This window comes from Sorex araneus, chromosome 3, assembly GCF_027595985.1.
Source record: "Sorex araneus isolate mSorAra2 chromosome 3, mSorAra2.pri, whole genome shotgun sequence".
NCBI lineage: Eukaryota > Metazoa > Chordata > Mammalia > Eulipotyphla > Soricidae > Sorex > Sorex araneus.
The window spans coordinates 124214706-124233526 of NC_073304.1; the positions used below are offsets into that span (position 1 = coordinate 124214706).

The 18821-nt window shown below is 55.7% G+C and overlaps 1 protein-coding gene across 2 annotated transcripts in view; it reads left to right on the forward strand.

Moving 5' to 3' along the window:
- The first annotated feature begins 1351 nt into the window (after positions 1-1351).
- Positions 1352-18821, forward strand: part of SMOX (spermine oxidase) — a 51481-nt gene continuing 34011 nt past the window's right edge. Inside the window, exon 1 of one of the 2 annotated variants that reach the window (XM_055131379.1) lies at positions 1352-1540. The gene's annotated coding sequence lies outside the window, so the exon portion shown is untranslated. The remainder of the gene's footprint in view (positions 1541-18821) is intronic. The other variant, XM_055131378.1, reaches the window with a different exon arrangement.

An 18821-nucleotide genomic window follows, 5' to 3' on the forward strand; every position in this document is an offset into this window, starting at 1 on the left:
GGGATGCTGGGATTAGAACCCGGGTTGGCCGTGTGCAAGGCAAATGCCCTACTCACTGTGCTATTGCTCCAGCCCAAAAATTCTGCATTTTTGATCCCTGGAGAAGGTGTCACTCTGCTGGGGGATGGGGAGACAGGGAAGTCAAACTCGGGGGTGTGCAGGTGAGATGGGTGCTGGCACCACCTATTGATTTATTTAGGCTTTGGGGTCACAGCCAGCTGGGCTTAGGGCTCCCTCCTGGCTATGTGCTCAGAAATCGTTCTCAGGAATCATTCCCGGCTCTGCTTGGGTAACCATTTGCGGTACAGAAGATTGAACCTATGTCAGCCGGCTGTAAGTCAAGCACCTTGACACCTGTACTATCTCTCTGGCTTCTTTATCCTCTTAACAGGTTAAGAAACTGAAGCATGGAGAGATGAAGATATTCTTACGTTCCACACGGAAGCCGAGCTCAAATCCATCGATCTTGAGGATTCACTCAAAAACCTTGGCTCTCCTTGGCGACAGGGAAGGATTCAGCGGAGGGTGTGACATTTTATCCTGACTTTAAATTTCATTGGGATCACAGGGATTTGCCAGAAGAGGGGGAGAAAGGTTCTAGGTGCAGGGTACACACCCTGGGCAATGCCCAGACCTTTGTGCCAAGAAAGAAGGAAATAACCCGTACACAAAGCCGGTGTCTCCTGCAAGGGAGAAAAAACAAAAACAAAACCAAAAAACCCATCCGTTTCCTTTTACCTTTTTCTTGATCTGGGGGGTCACACCCAGTAGTTCTTAGGAGCGACTCTTGAGGTGGCGCCTGGCGTCACTCTGCGTGCGACCCCAGGGTGCTAGGGGTCGAGCTTGGGCCTCCCTCATTCAAAACAAGTGCAGCCCTTCAAGCGCTCTCTAACTCCCCAAACCCCCCTTGCCCAAGGAGACCTCTGCACCCCAGCGGCCCCGTGTCCGCGCTGGGGCGCGCGGCTCTGGGCTCGCTGGCAGGCTGCAAGGCAATCCAGGGGTGCAGCACGGCTGGCTCCCACGGAGGACTTGTTACCCCGAGTACAGATGTGCCCCGGCCCCCGGAAGTTCTGGAGAGACTCCCGGGTTTCAGCAGCGAGAAACTGCCTGAGCCCTCCTGCAGCCCCTCGCGAAGCTGCACGGGGGAGCGGGGCCGGTCGAGCCGCCCCCCGCAGCGAGGATCTCCAAAGCCGTCCCGGGTCTTCCGGGGGGCGGGGAGAGGCGGCCGCGACCCCCACCCCGGCCGCGGCCGCCGCGGCCACCCGCTTCCCGGCTCGCGCGGGGCGGGCCCGGGGAGGAGCTGGGTGCGTCCCCGCCCGGGGGCGGAGCGGGGGCCGAGCCGCGCGGACCGGGCGGGGTGGGCCGGGGACGCGAGGCGGAGCGGGGCCCCACACAGGCCGCGGCGGCTGGCTCGGGCCCCTACGGTCCCGGCGGCGGCTGGAGGAGGAAGCCAGGCGGCCGGCGGAGGAGGGGAGGCGGACGAGGCCGAGGCCGGAGCGCCGCTCGCCGCACGCACAGTTCCCGGGCTCCGCAGGGAAAGGTACCGCGCGCCGGCTCGCGGGGCTCGGGGCCGCGGCGGCTCCCGGCGGTCTCGGGGTGCGGGGCGGGAGGGCGAGGGGGGCTCGGCTGGCCAGCGCGGCACCCGGGCCGGCGCTCCCCGAGCCGGGGGGCAGCGGTGGGCGCCGCGCCCCCCTCGATCGCGTCGGGGGCGGTCGGGGTGGTCCGGCGGCCGCGGGGCGGGCTGGGCGAGCGGAGATCGGGCGGGGGAGAGCGCGCCGGGGGGCGTCGGGCCGGCGGGACCCCGCGCTGCGAGCCGGAGGGGAGCGCCCCGGGCACCCGGCGAGCGCGCTCCTGGGGCGCAGACAAAGCCGGGCGCGGACGCCCCGCGGCGCAGAGGCTGGGCGCCCCGGAGAGAAGGGGAGGCTCCCCGGGGGATGGCGGGGCGCGGGGGCAGTCCCGGGGATCTGTCCCCCCGGCAGGGTGGACACCAGCTCTCTCTCCCGAGGGCCATCTGGGGACTCCCAGGCTGCGCCCTGCTGGGCGAGAGCCGGGCTGGGAAGAGGGTACGGGGTGGGTTCTGGTGCTTACTTTGGGGGAGGGTTTGAGGAAAGAGGCCCGGGGCGCTGGTACTGCCCACGAGGGTCCCGATGCAGCCCTGCTCAGAACCCCTCGGACTTCTACCAGGAAGGGCCGTGGCCTCATGACATACGGCACCGTGGCTGGCACAGATGGTGACATGTGCCCACAGGTTGTTTGCAGAAGCTGCTGCTGGTGGCACATTCCGTGCCAGTCCCGGGTTGACGAAAGGGGGTGGTGGTGGGCGCGCTAACGGCCCATGGTCTGAGCTGGCTGCCAAAGGGCAGGTGTCTGGGGTCACGGGCCGAAAGAAGGCTGAGTGGAAATGGGGTAGGTGTGTCTCAAGGCCTCGCACCTGCATCCTGTCGCCTCGGCCCCCCTTGGCTTTGTTAGGGGGAAGCAGCAGGCCCTTCCCTGCCTGGATGGCCTGTCTGCCGGGAAACTTCTCCGCTCAGCAGCGTTGGCGCAGGGTCCCAGACAGGGATCGCGTACTCAGCCGCTCCTCACGTCTTCCCCCTCTTCTATCTCCTCCCTCTATTTACACAAGATAGTGGCTGAAATCCCGTTCTTGGGGACCAGGGAGATAGCTCAAAGGAGCGCATGATTTGCAGAGGGGAGATTTGGCTGGGATCCCCGGAATACCGCTGGAAACATCCGTGAGCACTGAACCAGGAGTACCTCCCAGCTCTGCTGGATGGGACTCCAAGACCAAAGCAATCGTATGCTTTCTTAGAATTTTAACATCAAGCAAAGATTTCCAAATGCGCAGATTTAATGTCATGAGTCTTAGTCTCATAATTTTCACTTTTTTTTCTTATAATTTTTTTTTTTTTAATTTTCCTTTAAAAAAAATGGATTTCCCTTTTTGCTTTGTTGGTGGGCCACTGAGTTCTGCCTGGGGCCCCTTTCTCATGATCTACAGGAGCAATTGTCTCCTGCCCCTGCCTCTCTGGGGAAGGGTGTCCTGGTGTCTCAAAATCTTTTTGATTAGGCACAAGAAACCCCGACTGCAGCTTTCTCACCTTGGCAAGTGCTCCCACCCACCCGACCCCCTCACCGTTAAGCGGAGGAAACCAGGTGGCACCTCTGCCTGGAGCTTCCTCCCCGCATCCAGCCCTACAGCGGAGCCTTTCGCTGGTTTCTGCGTCTCAGACACGTTCACGCGCTGGCTTCTCTGCCACCCTGCCCTGCCTGCTGTGGAGTTGCTCCCTCCTCTTCCAGGTCTCAGGTGCCCTCCTCTGATTCACTGCAATACTGCAGCAAGGTTGGCTAGAAAAATAGCGAAGGGCCAGAGGTGTCGCCTGCAACGTGGGAGGCTGAGAACTCCAACCTGGCACTGCAGAAAAGAGAAGAAAAAAAAGAAGAAAGAAGGGGAGAAATTGATTAGATCATCTCCCTCCTTACTCTCAGTTTCCCTTGAATAATTTTGGGGTTTTGTTATTCATTTTTTCTACTGAGATACTTGGGCATAACTAAGTTTTTGTTTTTGGGGTTTTATTTTTGCTTTTTTTTGGGTCACACCTGGCATGCACAGGGGTTACTCCTGGCTCTGCACTCAGGAATTACTCCTGGCGGTGCTCAGGGGACCATATGGGATGCTGGGAATCGAACCTGGGTTGGCCGCGTGCAAGGCGAACACCCTACCCGCTGTGCTATTGCTCCAACAGCATGTTTTTTTGATTTGCGCCCATACCCAGAAATGTCCTGCGGCTGCTCCTGGAGTGTCCCCTCCCCCTTACGAAGCCCTTGGAGTTGTCTCCCGACTCCTGTTTCACTTTATTAGCATGCTAGTCTGTGATTATTGGTTATAGCTGTCTGCTTTGTCTGGCCTTTTATTGGAGAGGGGTGGGTTTGGGGCCACGCCAAGTGGTGCTCAGGGTCTATTCCTGGCTCCGTGCTGGAGTCACTCCCGGAGGTGCTTGAGGGCGATGTGGAACTGGGGATGCAGCTCGGGGTTGGACTGGAGTCAGCTGCGTGAGGCCAAGCACCTTAACTCCTGTACCATCTTTCTGGCCCAGTCAGAGCTCGAGAGGGCGGGAGCCTTGTCTGAGTGGCATAGTGCTGCCCCCGAGCTTTAGGCCTTGTGCCTGCCACAACCAGCATATAACCATCACTAAAGAAGGCTGGAGTCAGGAGGAAGGTCAGGGCTGGACAAGGTAGGAAGGGACAGCTTTAGAATCAGCACAGAATTGACCCTTCCTTCCTTCCTTCCTTCCTTCCTTCCTTCCTTCCTTCCTTCCTTTCTTTCTTTCTTTCTTTCTTTCTTTCTTTCTTTCTTTCTTTCTTTCTTTCTTTCTTTCTTTCTTTCTTTCTTTCTCTTTCCTTCCTCCTTTCTTCTTTCCTTCCTTTCTCTTTCACAGTGATAGGGTTTGAACCCAGAACCTCTCCCATGCAAGACAAGTACTCTGCCACTGGGCCACATCCTCAGTCATGAAGAACTTTAAGACCTCAAGTGACCCAAGGATTTTCATTTATTTTCCACAAAAGCATTTGTGCAAATCTCTGCAGAATCTCTGAGGCCCAGTGGGATGTGAGAAAGGGAAGTGGAGAAGACTCTCGTGGCTGGAAGGCAGGCCTGTCTGACCAGGAAGATCTTGGCTGGGGGCATGGAGTGCATGTGGGTCACTGTGGGCTGGGGAGAAATGATTTCCTCTGCCATCTTTGGTAGAAATCCTGGCTGGGTCAGCAGGTGTGTGTGTGTGTGTGTGTGTGTGTGTGTATGTGTGTGTGTGTGTGTGTGTGTGTGTGTGTGTTCATTGGGTGACTGCTGGGTGCCCACCCCCAGGGAACAGGAAGTTGTTAAGTTGATGGGGAGGAAGAAGCTGGGATGGGGAATTTCTCTGTGGGGACCCTTGGTCTTCCACTCCTGGCTTGCCTGTTTGCACAGAGGCGCCAGCTGAGAGTTGAATTGTGTGGCCAGTGCTCTCAGAGCGGAGAACAGAACCAGGGATATCAGATCTGGGGGAGAGGGAGGAGGGCCTTGGCCAGGACAGGGGGAACCGTGATGGAGCAAGTGTAACGCTGGTGAGTAATGGAGGGAGGGGCGGGGGCTGAAGCTGGGGTCGGGCTGACAAGTCTGGGAAAGGCCTTGGGTTGGGACAGGTAGGAGACAGGAGGCCATACTGGGTGGGAGGAGTTAGGGAGCGCTGGGTCAGGGTCTCGTGAAGTTTGTGGGTGTTTTCACTGGCCTAAGGACTGCAGTTACTAACTCAGTTCTCATTCCCTTAATAGCTCTTTAAAGTAGGTTTACCTCCCATTCGTTTTACAGGTGGAAGACTGAGGCAGACTCAAATAATTCAGTCGTGACTAAGAGGATTCGAACCCAGACAAGCTGGCTCCGGGTTCCATACTCTGAACCCCAACCTTCTCCTCTGCACTTCTCCCTGCCTCTCAGATATGCTAGCTGAAGGCTGCTTAAACACTCTCGGCTCCCCAACCCCCCTCCGAGCCCAGGCAGGGGTTCCTGGCTGGGGCTGGGAAGGTTAGGAAAGAAGCCACACCCGTGAAGGTAGAAAGGGCCTCACCCAGACTGCGTAGCTGAATTTCTCTGTTTCATGCTTCACTGATTATTCCCGGCCCAGAGCAAGCAGTTAGGCACCATTGTTATTTTGGGGTGCTGGGAGGTCAGCTGCTTTGGCTACAGAAACAACTCCCTGCTTGAGGGGCCGCTATTAGCATGCCCCCCTACCTGCCACGCGTGGGCTTGGCATCACCCCATTTTGCCTTCTCAGTCTACCTGTTAGAATTCCAACACACACACACACACACACACACACACACACACACTCACACACACAACTTCTGGGAGGTCACAGGGTTCTTCCGATAAACTCGCCTGTTTTGGATTCCACTAAGAGTGTTTGAGGGTGGAGTGACCAACTTGGCCTTGGGAAAACCGGGGTCTCATTGGCTTTGGGGGTAGAGCCGGGTGGGGGAACAGAGAATGGGGAACTGAAAAGTGCTTCGTCGTTGCAGCTCCTTCACTCGGTCTGTCTCTAGAACGGGGTCGGAAGATTTTGTTCCCTCGCGGTCCCAGAGGTTGTGGAAGTTGGAAACGTGGTAGGGCGCCTGGCTGCAGCCCTCGGAAAGGAGAGAGGCCTTCCCTGGGGTCCTGGGCTGCCAAGAGAAACTGGGCCAGGAGGGAGGGAGCGGGGCGCGGTAGCCCCGGCGGCCTGCCGTGCTGGCCTGTGTGGGCCTGAGGATACTTCTGGGCAGGTGCCCCGTGTCCTGGGAGCCTGGCTGGCTGAGCCAGAGTTGGCCAACTACAAAGGAATGGCTGTCGGGGGGCGGGGGACCATGTCTCTCTTCTAAACTCTGAGCTGCAGAATGTAGGGCATCTGTTTGGTCAAAACTGCCAGCCCCCTGAAGGGAGAGGAAGGGAGGGAGGGAGAGTGGTTGGCACTCTCGCTGACTTTCGGGAGCCGGAGGCACCGAGTGATCACCCTGAGGCTGGAAGCTGCCAGGCTCCTGGTTCTTGGGGTCCCTGCTTCTCTGACAGGGAGCGTCTGCGAGGCTTGTCCACACGATTCAAGTCCTGGTCTGTGAGAGGAGGCAAAGGCCCTGTGCCACTCAGAGGTGAGGGAGGACTTCCTGTCGGCTTCCTCGCGCGTATGTGGGACTCAGTTGTGGGGAAGGCAGGATATGCCCCCCCCCCCACTCTCTGTAAAAGAAGAGCAAGCCCTGACAGGTGGGATGTCCTGGCACGCAGTCCAGGCCAGCTTCCTGGAAGCGGTGGTACTTCCACTGACGTCCCGGGTGGCGACTTTGGGCTGCAAGAGAGGGGCTGGCCTTCCCACAGCAGAGGGGGGCCCCGCGCCTGGCTGGAGAGGGCCTGGACTGCCAGGCTTTTGTTCACGAGGTCCCCGGGCACCCTGGGCGTGTCTAGGCCTTGAGGGCAGTGGCTTGATGATTTCAGAGCAGTGGGCTCTGAAAGTGCTTCTCACACGCTCCCAGTCACTTGGGTCACATGGGACACTGCTTCCCGTGAGCCTCTCTGCCAGGCTCAGGTGGTGCCCCGCTGGTCCAGAGGCCATTCGTTTTGGAGCAAGGATGAAGGGCCCGATGGTCAGGTACAGGCACGGGTGCAACCAATACGTGGCAGCATGGAGGGGGAGCAGCCGAGTGGCTGTAGGCTGCAGGATTTGTGCAGAAGGGGTGCTGGCAGCAGGACCCACTCTGTGCTGAGGGGGAGTGGGGGAGGGGCATAAGGGTCGACTCTGCTGCTCAGGGGACCTGACTCGGAGGTGCTCCAGAGACCACAAAACAAAACGGGCGTCTGAGGTGCCTGTCCAGGGCAGGGTGACAAGCAGTGGGGCACCGGGCATCTTATCTCTGCCCGCAGCCGCGCCCGGCCCTGTGGGCAGCCAATCTGCACCCAGCACCCTTCCTGCAGCCGGCCTGGGGCCCGAGAGATTGGGGGAAGCAGCTGATGCCAGCCTGAAGCAGGCCAAGCCTAAGCACTAGCGGCAGAGGCTGGGTGCCCGTGTGGGTGTGGGAGATGGGGTGCTGAGGGCACGGAGCCCGCCAGGGGGGGCTTCTTGCTGCTGTTGCTGGTGCCAGGAGCCAAGTGGGGGACTTTTCTCCCCAGTGTACGTGAAAATGGGGGGATTCTGTTTTCCGGGGAGTGCTGAGACATGCTGCCCTGAGGGCGTGCACCTGCCTGTCTCCAAGACTGTTCCAAAGGGGTTGGGCCTTTGCCTTGCATGTGGCTCAGTCCTCAGTGCCTCCTGTGGCTCCCTGAGCACTGCCAGGAGGGATCCCTGTTTGCAGAGCCAGAAGTTAGGCCTGGATGTGGCCCCCAAACCCACAAAAATCAGACCAAACCAAACAGAACCCTGGCATGGCACTGTCTCCATCTCCCGAGCACCACCAGCAATGAGTCCCGAGCACAGAGCCAGGAGTAAGCCCGGAGGATTGCCTGGGGTGCTCAGACCTCCCTTCCCTGACCCTCCGACCAACCAAATGCACAAAGACTTCTGAGAAACCAGAAGGGTTCCGGATGGGATTGGAGCAGGGGGAACAGAGACGGTTGAAAGTGACAAATCAACCCCTCCACCTGAGGAAGGTTTAAAGACACTTAAGGGAATTAAAGGTGCTGATAAGTCCTGTAGGAAAGAAACTGCCAAACTGAGGGGACCGTGGGCACTGTTTCCCCCACTGAAGACTTCCTAATAGTTCCCAGTGTGCAGGCCATCCCCATACTGGGCTGCTAACAGCGGAAGGGGGCTGCTCAAGGACAGACCAAAAACGGGTGATGGGAGGGCCCAGTCTACCAGGGAGGGGACAGACAGGCACCCCTGGACAGTCAGTGGCAGGAGGCCACTGCAGCAGGGCTGCAGGACTCTGGGATGGCCTCGCCCCAGCCCTGTCTCTGTAAGTGGCTGTGATGTCTGGGAGAGCGGGAACCTCTCGGGCCTTTGTGCCCCCATTTGTGCTGTGGGATGGTGTCTCCTGTCTGGGGGTGTTTGGGGCGCGAGGGACAGGCACTGGGGGCAGCTCTCCAGGAGGGGCTCAGGCTGGGGGCAGTTCCGAGGGGCTCCGAGTACAGCCAGGCTTGGGCAGGTCCTGTTTGCACCAGGAAGAACCTTCTGGCCAGGGGGGAGAAATTGCTCTGTTTCCTAACCTGGGGGGGTCGTGACCTCCTGGGGAGAGACCCGCATCCCTGAATGTGGGCGATTATAAAAACTTTGGCAACTAAAAGCTTTCTGAATGGAATCACCTCGTCCCCCTCAAATGAACTAATTAACCGCATCATGGAGCTGAGGTCTGGTCTGCGCTCGCCCCTGTGACCTTTCTTGGGAGAGAAAGGGTCACCCGTGGGAAAATAGGGCAAGAGTCCTGGGTGGGTGGGCTTGGTTTCTGGAGGAGTTGCTGTCTGGGTGCCCCAGTGGGGCCCTCCCGCAGGCCTGTCAGGGTCTGGGCGTCTGGCCTGGGAGCTGGGGTCAGGGGGCAGTGAGTTGGGGGGACCGTGCTGAGGGCAGGGAGGAGGTGGCCACGGTGGGGGGAGCCTGCCTTGGGTCAGTGACTCGGGGTGGGGGGAGCCGGGAAAGGTTCCGAGCGGGGCTGTGGCCTGTGGCCCAAGCCCGCTTTTATGGGACTCGGGCTGGGGTGCGCTGCATGCAGGGTGCGAGCTCCGCTCCCCCTCCTCACCAGACATCCTCAGAGGCAAGCAGAGCTCCTGGGGGGGAGGGGCGCTCGTGGTTCCTGCCTCCTGTCCCTGGATTCTCAGAGCTCTGAGTCACTTTCCCAAAAGGTTAGGCATCCCTCCCTCTCTGTGGTCTTCCTGGAAGGGGTGTTGCAAATGCAGGGGTGGTGGGGGGAGAGTTCCAGCCCCCACTGCTCCCCTGCGGTTGGCCAGGACAGTCCGTGAGCTTCCCCAGCCCCGCAGAGCTGGCTCCTGCCGCACCTCGTGCCCTCCGAAGGGTGAGGACTTTGCATCCCGAGGCTCAGGTCCGGACAGACAGATGGTTCCTGGCTTTTGCACCGTGGCCCAGGAGAAGGAGCGGCCTGGGGCAGTGTCCGGTGGGTGCGGTGATGGGGGCACGTGGGGAGGCCCTGGCCCAGGCTCAGGGGGGAACTCTGGCTCTCAGTCCTGGCTGTGCTTGACTCCCCTCCCCTCCTCCAGTGCCCTGTCACTTTCTTCCTCAAATAGCAGGCACCAGGGCTTTTCTTGTCCCCCAATATCTGGGGGCCAGGAGGGCGAAACAGGAAGAGCAGTGCTCCCCTCCTCCCCCTCCTCCCGCCCGACTCCTTTAGGATCCAGCCATTCTTGGGAGAGAGTATTGAGGAAGCCCTGATTTAGGACTAGGAGAGCATTAACTTGGAAACTCATTCTAATTTATTTTATTATTTTTTTTTTTAGAGAAAATTAGACTTTATTTTTTAGAGGAAAATTAGACTTTATATGGGAGAAAGTGGGCACCACCTGTCATCCTCTAGATGTTGATTTCTTTGTCTTGTTTTATTTTGTTTTGTTCTTGTTTTTGTTTTGGGGCCACACCTGGCAGTGCTCAGGGGTTACTCCTGGCACTGCTCCGGGGACCGGATGGGATGCCAGGGATCAAACCCAGGTCGGCCCTGTGCAAGACAAATGCCTTACCTGTTGTGCCATCTCTCCAGCCCCAGAAACTCATAATTGGTTAGAAAACAGAAAAGGAAAGAAAAAAAAAAAAGAACCCAGCTGCACTCTGCCAACCTAATGCTAGGCCCCGGCAGACCCATCATTCCTATCCTCACCATGGACAGGAAATGTCACCTCATTGGGCATCCCATTTGGCAGATGTTGATACTGGCAAATGCCAGCAAATGGCAGATCTGGGTCTGAGACTCCAGTTCTGGGATATCTGGTCTAGTGGCCCCCTTCAAAGCCTGTCTCCAAGCCACTCAGCTGTGTCTTTCTGCCTGCCACTAGACCCCCACAAACCTTATTTGCACTGTCCCCTGAACCTCCTGCCCCAGGGAGGAGACACTAATGGGTCCTTCTTATGGGCTGGCAAAATACTAGACCTTGAGTCAGCTCGATTTTGAGATGACTCAAACAGGAAGCTATGGGGACCACCAGTGGGCAAACATTCTTAGGAAAGTTTTTTTTCCTCCTAGAGAGGGAGGCCTCTGAATATTAAACACATGTCTACACTCTTTTTCCTTTGGAAAAGTAAGGAAACATACATCATTGGGGGAACATTTGGAGTTCCTCTGAAAAGGTAACTCAAGAAAGGGCAGTGAACTTAACTCACCTTGGTGACATTTATTTAATTTGTTTGTTTGGGGGCCATACGCGGCGTGGCGTGGCGTGGGGTGCTCCGAGGATCAAACCTGGGCCTCCTTCATGTCGGGCATATGCTCAGTCACTGGAGCTTTTTCTTGGGTTCCTCATCTTGGCTTTCAAAAAAGATGATTGGACAGCTTAATCAATGGCTGAATAAATAGCAGTGCTCCTACATTAAAAAAAAAATAGATGATTGGAAAGGGATGGGGTCAAGATTGCTGAGTCGGGGTAGGGAGGAAGAACTTGTGTTGGTCTTCACGGGGATCTCCGCAGACAGACAGGAAAACTGGGGCTCACCTATGTAGGAACAAATTCAATGGAACAAACTTCCAATGAAACTCCAACGAGCCAACTTTCCAAGAATGCAGGGGACAGAGGAGGCTCCCGGATGGACTGCAGACAGGGATGCCTGCCCGAGAAAGAAATCTGCCGCGGGCAGGAAGCTACGGTTGGAAAGAGGATTCTAAGGTAGGAAACTTTGGCCGGGGGAGCAGGAGGATGGTTGTGCCAAACACCCAGCACCCCAGTCCTGCAGTCCTGCACTTAACAACACTGGATTAGGACACGAGCAACTCTGGGGCATAATTGCTGGCAGACGCGTCTTGGTGATCTCACCCCGTCTTGCTGTGGTGGATGCCATCTTGGCTCTCCCTCCCCACAGTGCCCAGACCCCGAGGGAACATCCCTGAGAGCTACACCCACTATCACCCCCAGCAAACCCCTGCTTCAGTTGGGGGCTGAGAGACATCAAGAGAACTTTATTCTGCAGTCAAGCAGACAGGCCCCTACCTGCCATGTCTGACTGTTAGCAAGTTAGTTGAGTCCTTCTGAGACTGAACGTACCCAGCAGACTTCTAAGTCTTTCTGTTGTTCCTCATTATAGAAACCCTTGAGGGGGCTGGAGAGATAGTACAGAGGGTAGGGTGTTTGCCTTGCACACAGCCGACCTGGGTTCGATTCCCAGTATCCCATAGGATCCCCAGAGCACTGCCAAGAGTAATTCCTGAGTGCAGAGCCAGGAGTAACCCCTGAGCATTGCTGGGTGTGACCCAAAAAGCAAACCAAACCAAACAAAAAAAAATCCCTTGATAGACATTTTATGGCAGCCGGAAATCACAGGTATAAGGCAGAAAAGAACCCAGGGGCCAAGTACGAAGAATTGGTGCTGTCTGCCAAAAGCTCTCTGCTTCCTTTGGCTGCTGGAAACTTGTGGTTGTTGCATGTCCCCTCTTGAACTCAAGATACAGCCACCCCTGGGCACTTGTGATTGCAAACTCCTGCTTGCCTCCTGGGCCCTCTCAAACTTGCTGCAGTGGTGCCCCCAGGTCCCTCCTATTTTGAGGCCCTGGTCACTACTCAGGCACTTGAATTATTGAGCACAGGCCCCCAGGTCCTCGTAGGCCTGTGCAGGACGTCAGATCTGATGGGGAGATGGAGGAATTCTCACACCCGAATAGACAAGACAGCGGTCCAGAGAGAAGCCCCAACATCACAGAGCCACGCAGCTCCCTGCAGAAGACTTCAAAGCGATTGTCCCAACAGTGCTCACTGAAATAACAGGGCACTGGAAGAGAATTTCAACAAAGACAGAGCAAGAGAGAAAGTTTCGGAAAGGTCTAAATAGAAATCATCCAGATAACATGGTACCACGATTTAAAAAACTGCAGTGGAGGGTTTCAATAGCAGAATGACAGAAACTGGTTAAATCTGTGAGCATTTAGGTAAAGTAAGGGAAGATCATTTAAAAAAAAAAAAAGCACAAAGAAGAATTAAAAACAGTGAAGATGTATATGAGCTGTATGGAATAACAGCAAGAAGAGTAACAGTTACATTATCGGGGATCAGAAAGAAAGAAAGGAGCAGAAGTCTTTTTCGGGGGGAATGATCACTTCAGGTTCAGTGCTTAGGGGTGACTCCTAGCTTGGTGCTCAGGGGCAATTTTTGGCAGTGCTTCAGGTGCTAGTGATTGAAACTGGGGTCGCTCATGCGAAGCACACACTGCAGTCTCTGGAGCTACCTTTCTGATCCCAGAATTCCTAGTTGAAGAACAGCTGGGAACTTCTAGTCTGAATAGGGATTGAAGGCCCTCCCAAGATCCAGAAAGCTCAGAAAGTCTCAAGCAGAACAGTGCACTCTAGATGCACACTAGAACATATCATTAAACTGGCAAAAGTCAAAGAGATAATTCTAAAAGCTGCATGCGAAAAACAAAGGGCCACATATCAGGGAAGCTCCAAGACTTTCAGCAGATTTCCCAACAGAAAGCCAGAGCCAGAAGGGAGCGGCACTTCCACTCGGAAGTAGGAAGGCACGTGAAAAACATAGAATGTGGGAGAGATGGAGAATTATCAGTAGGGCTCTTCGTTTATTTACAAGTTTAGCGATTCTCTCCTTATTGCCTTCATTCTGTTAAAAGATTTTTTAAATTTCAGATGCTAATTGTTAGTTCTAAAATTCGTATTTAGTTCTTTAGAATATATCTTTTTCTCTGTTGAACTTTTGTATCTATCATTTATTATTAACCCATTTATTCTATCATTCAATTATAGTGGTAATTGAAGGGCCAGACAGATAGTACAGTTGGGGTAGGATGCTTGCCTTGCATGCGACCGACCTAAGTTCAATTCCCGGTACTTCTTATGGTCCCCCAAGCCTGTCAGGACTGATCCCTGAGTACAGATAGAGCCAGGAATAAGCTCTAAACACAGCTGGGTGTGGCTCCCAAAATAAACAACCATGAAGCTGAACAATAAACTATGTCTTAATTTAATAAATCCATTTAGCCTTATACTGTTTCTTCCCAACTGGGGAATTTCTTTTCCTTTCCTTTCTACTTTCCAATAACCTTTTTATTTCAACAAAACAAAACAACTTTTATCTGGTTAAAAAGTAATTGCATAGGTTGATAAATGGAATAAAAGAGATCATAGCTCAGCTTTCTACATTACTAAGTGAATTCTGAATGCATTTTGTTAGGTGGCCAGTGTGACACCCCTCTGCATCTCCGTGTCCTCCTCTTTAGAGTGGAGATGTTGGTCTTAGATTCAGTGTCCCTTCCATTACACCCTGGACCTCAGACGCACCCCTGTGAGAAATAGCAGTGATGCTGCTGATAGAATTCTAAGAACAGACATTTCTTGCTTTCAAAAGCTGGGAAGTTTGTAAGTCTCTCTTTGAACTCAACAAAAGACTTGAATATGCTTATTGTCCAGGCTCCACGTAGGTGTTTTATGGATTAAATCCTGGGCTTGGGGCCCAAGGCGCACTTGGAAATGAACATCATTGGCTTTTTATCCTCTTGCCCGGGCGGTGGTGGGGTTCCTCCTTCAGGGCTGAACTTTATGGGGAGCCCTTTGTGCTCCGGAGAGTCTGTGCTCAGGCTTGTGGGAGCTCAGCTGGGGCGCCCTGAAGTTACCAGGCGAGGAATACTGTGGGCTGGGAGAGGACTTAATAATCTGCAGAGGGAGTTAGGATTTTGATGTTCTTGGAATTTTCATTTGTGTGGGCAGAAACAATTCGATTATCCTCTCTGTCTCCCCCTTGCCCCCTTTCTAAATTTTGAGCCATACCCTACAGTGCTCAGGGGCTATTTCTGGCTCTGTGTACAGGACTTAGCCCTGGTGGTGCTTGGGAGGCCATCTGCAGTACTACGGATTGAACCAGGCCCAGTTGCATGCAGGGCTCATGCCTGACCCCCTGTGTTATATCTCTGTTCACCCCTTTTGTTGGGGGAGGGTGTGGGGCAACACCCAGCAGTACTCAGGGATTGCTCTGGGCTCTATGCTCAGGGATGACTCCTGGTGGTGCTCAGGAGACCATAGCAGGTGCTTGGGATTGGACCTGGGTCAACTGCACGCAAGGCAGGAATCTTAGTTGCTATCCTATCTCTCTGGCCCCTAGTTTAGATATTTATTTATTTATTTTTGCTTTTTGGGTCATACCTGGTGATGCTCAGGGATTACTCCTGGCTCTGCACTCAGGAATTACTCCTGGTAGTGCTCAGGGGACCATATGGGATGCTGGGAATCAAACCTGGGTCGGCCGTGTGCAAGGCAAATGCCCTACCCGCTGTGCTATCACTCCGGCCCCTATTTTAGATTTTTAACTTGAGGTTATGAACCCCTTTGAAGTTACTGCTTTATGATGCCAGGTATGGATCAAATTTTATTTTTATTTATATAAATAAAATTGTTCATGCACCATTTGTTGGAAATACTATCCCTTCTCCAGTGAAATGCCTTTGCACCTTTGTCCAAAAAAGAAAAAAAAACCAAAACCCTAAAAAGTAAACAAAAAAACAACCCAAAACAACAACAAAACACCCCCAGAAACCTGACATAAAAGGCTGGAAATAAAATTCAGAATCAGAAAATACAGGGAAAAGCCTTCTTGACATGGATCGGCTCACAGCATATCATTTTTCAAATGACGTTTGGGTGTCGTGTTGATGTTTTAGCTACATTGATACAGTTAGAAGTTGCCTGCAGGAGACCCAGGCTCATTCTGTAGCAGCACAGTGTCCCCTGCGCACTGCTGGGCACAACTCCTAAGCACTGAACGAGAAGTAGCCCCCAACCCCAACCCAAACAGATTAAACAAGTGGGATAGTATTAAACTGTTTAAAAAAAAAAAAAAAGCTTCTTCATGGGGCTAGAGAGATAGGACAGCGGGTAAGTTGCTTGCCTTGCACACGGCTGATTTGGGTTCCATCTCTGCATCCCATATGGTCCCCCCAAATACTGCCAAGAGTGATTCCTAAAGGCAGGGCCAGGAGTAACCCCTGAGCATTGCCTGGTGTGACCCCAAAACTGGGGTAGGGGTAGTGGGGGTAGGCAGGGAAGAAAGAAAAAGCAAGTTTCTGCACAACAAATTTACAACAACAAAAAAAACCCAAGCCCCACCTAAACCAAAAACCCCAACAACTAGTGAGAAAGGGGTCTCTCGCTGTCCCTTTTCTTCTGGACACAAAGCCACAGTGAAGGGCTGAGTAAACAGAGACAAGTGCCCATCAGCTAGCTTCCCGGGGCGGGAGCACAGAGTGGCCTCCAGCCCACCCTGCCAACTGGCTGGCCAGTGACCAGCCAGTGACCTCCCAGGGCAGCCCCAAGGTTTGGCGGTGCCGTCGGGTGAGCTGCCAGGCCTGGGATGCCTCCTGCCAGCCCGGAGTGCCTGGTACAAAGTGTGCAGTGTCCCAGCGAGGGGAGAGGCAAGAGCGGGTGGGGGGCTGCCCCTGTGGAGGGGGCTTGTGTCAGGAGGCCACAGGCAGTGAGACCTGAGCTCAGGGCCCTGGAGCCAGACCTGCCCCTGGGTCTCCAGGCTGCCTCCTGTGACAGGGGTGTCACTGTGGGGAGCATCCGCAAAGCAGCCACGGGCCCGAGAGGCTGGCTGGAGTCTTCCGGAGGGGTTCCCCGCGGGCTGGATTTGGGGGAGGGCGTTTTCCTTCAGTCCTGTGGTGGGGGGCTCCCGAAGAGGCCAGGCCAGTACTCTGGGCCCGGGAGAGAGCTCGCAGGCGGAGAGTGCCCAGAGGGGGGGCGGGGAGAGGGGGACCCTCCAAGGCTCGGCCCCCCTCAGCTCGCCAAGCCGCTGCAGCATCTCTGTCTCTTCAGGTTCTGGGCGGTGGGGACCCCGTGGCTCAGGGGAGAGGACCCCCCTCCCGCCACCACCGTGGGGAGCTGGAGCCAGGAGCACAGACGGGCTTTGTGCAGAGTCACGAGGGGCCGCGGGGGACTGAGCTCGCCCTGCTCCGCGGCCCTCCCAGCCTGGGTTCTTGTCTGTGGTGGTTTTCAAGTCGTGGAAAGTGCTGACAGGGCGGTTCTGCTTCACCCCAGGGCTGAGGCTCCTGGCAGGGAGAGAGAAATCCTGGAGGAGCCTGCGGGGGTGGGGGGTGCAGGGCGGGCGCCTCCTCTGCCAGCTCACCCCTCCAGAGCTGCCAGGCCCCAGGGATGGGCGGGGTCTGCCTGCTGGGACGGGGGAGCGGCCCCTTGCTGCAGGTGATGCCTCATGAAATTCAGCCCTGGATCTGGGGGCACTTGGGGCCTGGCGGCAGCCCGGTGACAGGACTGTGCCCTGGAGTCACACCCTCTGGGCCGCTGGAGCCTGACTCCTTCCTTCCCTCCTGTTCTCACCTCCTCTCCCAGGCTGGGGTGAAGAGACACACCACACAGCTAGAACTTGTCAGGGAGTGTCCCTGTGTGGTCCCCGGGGGTCACCCCAGTCATCCGGATCCCCCTGGCCCTTCCCACCACATGCTGCCGGTCACAGAGTGCCCAGGATGTCACCCACTCACAGGTACCCTTGGGTGCCCTCCTGCCCGTCACTTCCTCACCCTGGTGCCTGGTGCCACCCTGATCTCCGTACACAGCTGTTGCCCCTCCCCCCTCCTCAACTGATCTAACCTCTGGGGCACCTGTCACCTCTTGCTGCTTCCTGGGGTGACTCTTCTGCTGCTGGCTTCTGTGTATCTGTCACTGGCTTTGATTTTTACTGCCCTAAAATAAGCATCACGTAAAGCTGACCATTTTCTGCCTGGGGAACATCATTTTCCGGTGGAGGAGAAGGCTCAGAGGGCAGAGCCCATGTCTAATGCACAGGACCCTGAGTCCGACTGCCCGAGGCCTGAGCACCACCAGGTGTCACCCTAGTGGACCCTAGCACTGCCAGTGAGGCCCCTGAATCTGGTGGTGCTTAGAGCTTAGTCCTGGCTTTGTGCTCAGGGGTCACTCCTGACCGTACTTAGGGGACCGTATGTGGTACTGGGGGACCAAACCCGGGGCAGCCATGTGCAAGGCAAGTGCTGTATCCCTGTGCTATCTCTCCAGCCCCTGCGAGTCCCAAATTCAGCATTTTGATGATTTGCATGTATTCAGTGCAGTGCATTAAGGACCTTCCCCTCCATCCATTTCCAAGGCTTTTCTCCATCTTGCAAAACTTGAACTTTGTCCCCGTTAAGTACCAGCACCCCATGCAGTGGGGGAGGGGGGGGTCAAATCCGGGCTTCCTGCATCCTCGAACCATCTCTCCGCCATGTTGAAACACCGGCTACTGTGAGCAGTGTCACAGTGGGGGCGCAAATGTGGCACCTCGAGATCCTGCTTCCAGCTCTGCCCAGGAGTGGGGCCGTTGGCTCCCTCGGCAGTTCTCCTTTGGGGAGGATCCGCCAGACTGCTCTTTCCACCAGCAGTGCCTGGACCTCCGCTTCTCCACACCCTGGCCAACACTTGCTGTTCACCTCCGGTAGTAGCCAAACTAATGAATGTGAGCACTCAGTAGTTTGGGTGATTGAAAAATCAGTCCCGGGGCCAGAGTGATAGTACAGCAGGTGAGGCAGTCGCTCTGCACACAGCTGATCTGGGTTCGATCCCTGGCATCCCATCAGGACCCCTGAGCCTGCCAGGAGTGAATTTCTGAGTGCAGAGCCAGGAGTGACCCCTGAGCACCGCTGGTGTGGTCCCCCACCCCCAAATCATTTAGTTATTTCCATCCCACTTTGGGGAGGGGGCTCACAGTGGTCCCGAGGAGGTCCAGGGGACCTACTTGATTGTCAGCTAACGTGGCTGTCAGTTCAGTGTACAGGCATGAGGATGAACTGTTACCCCTGCCCTGTGGTGCTGCGGGCCTCCGGGGATGTACCAGGGATGCTCAGGGGACCATGTGCTGGGGATCTACCCCCCTGTGCACCCCCCACTCTTGTCTCGTACCTAGTCTGTGCTTATCTCTAGTCTGTGTACTACTGTCACACCCTTCTGGAACATTCCCTCCCACCGCTGTATTCAGACGCAGCTCGATGTCTTCAGCCCCCAGAAATCCTGCCCGTGCCCTTGCAGAACCCCTCCCCCCACACCGCCAACGCTGTGACATCTGGGTGTGCCTGTGCGGGGGGGGGGGGGGGGGGGGGCGGGCGGGCTCTGACTGTCTCTCACTGACCAGCCTGTTTACGCCCCATCCCACCTCGGAAGGGCTGGGACACTCCCCCCGGGGT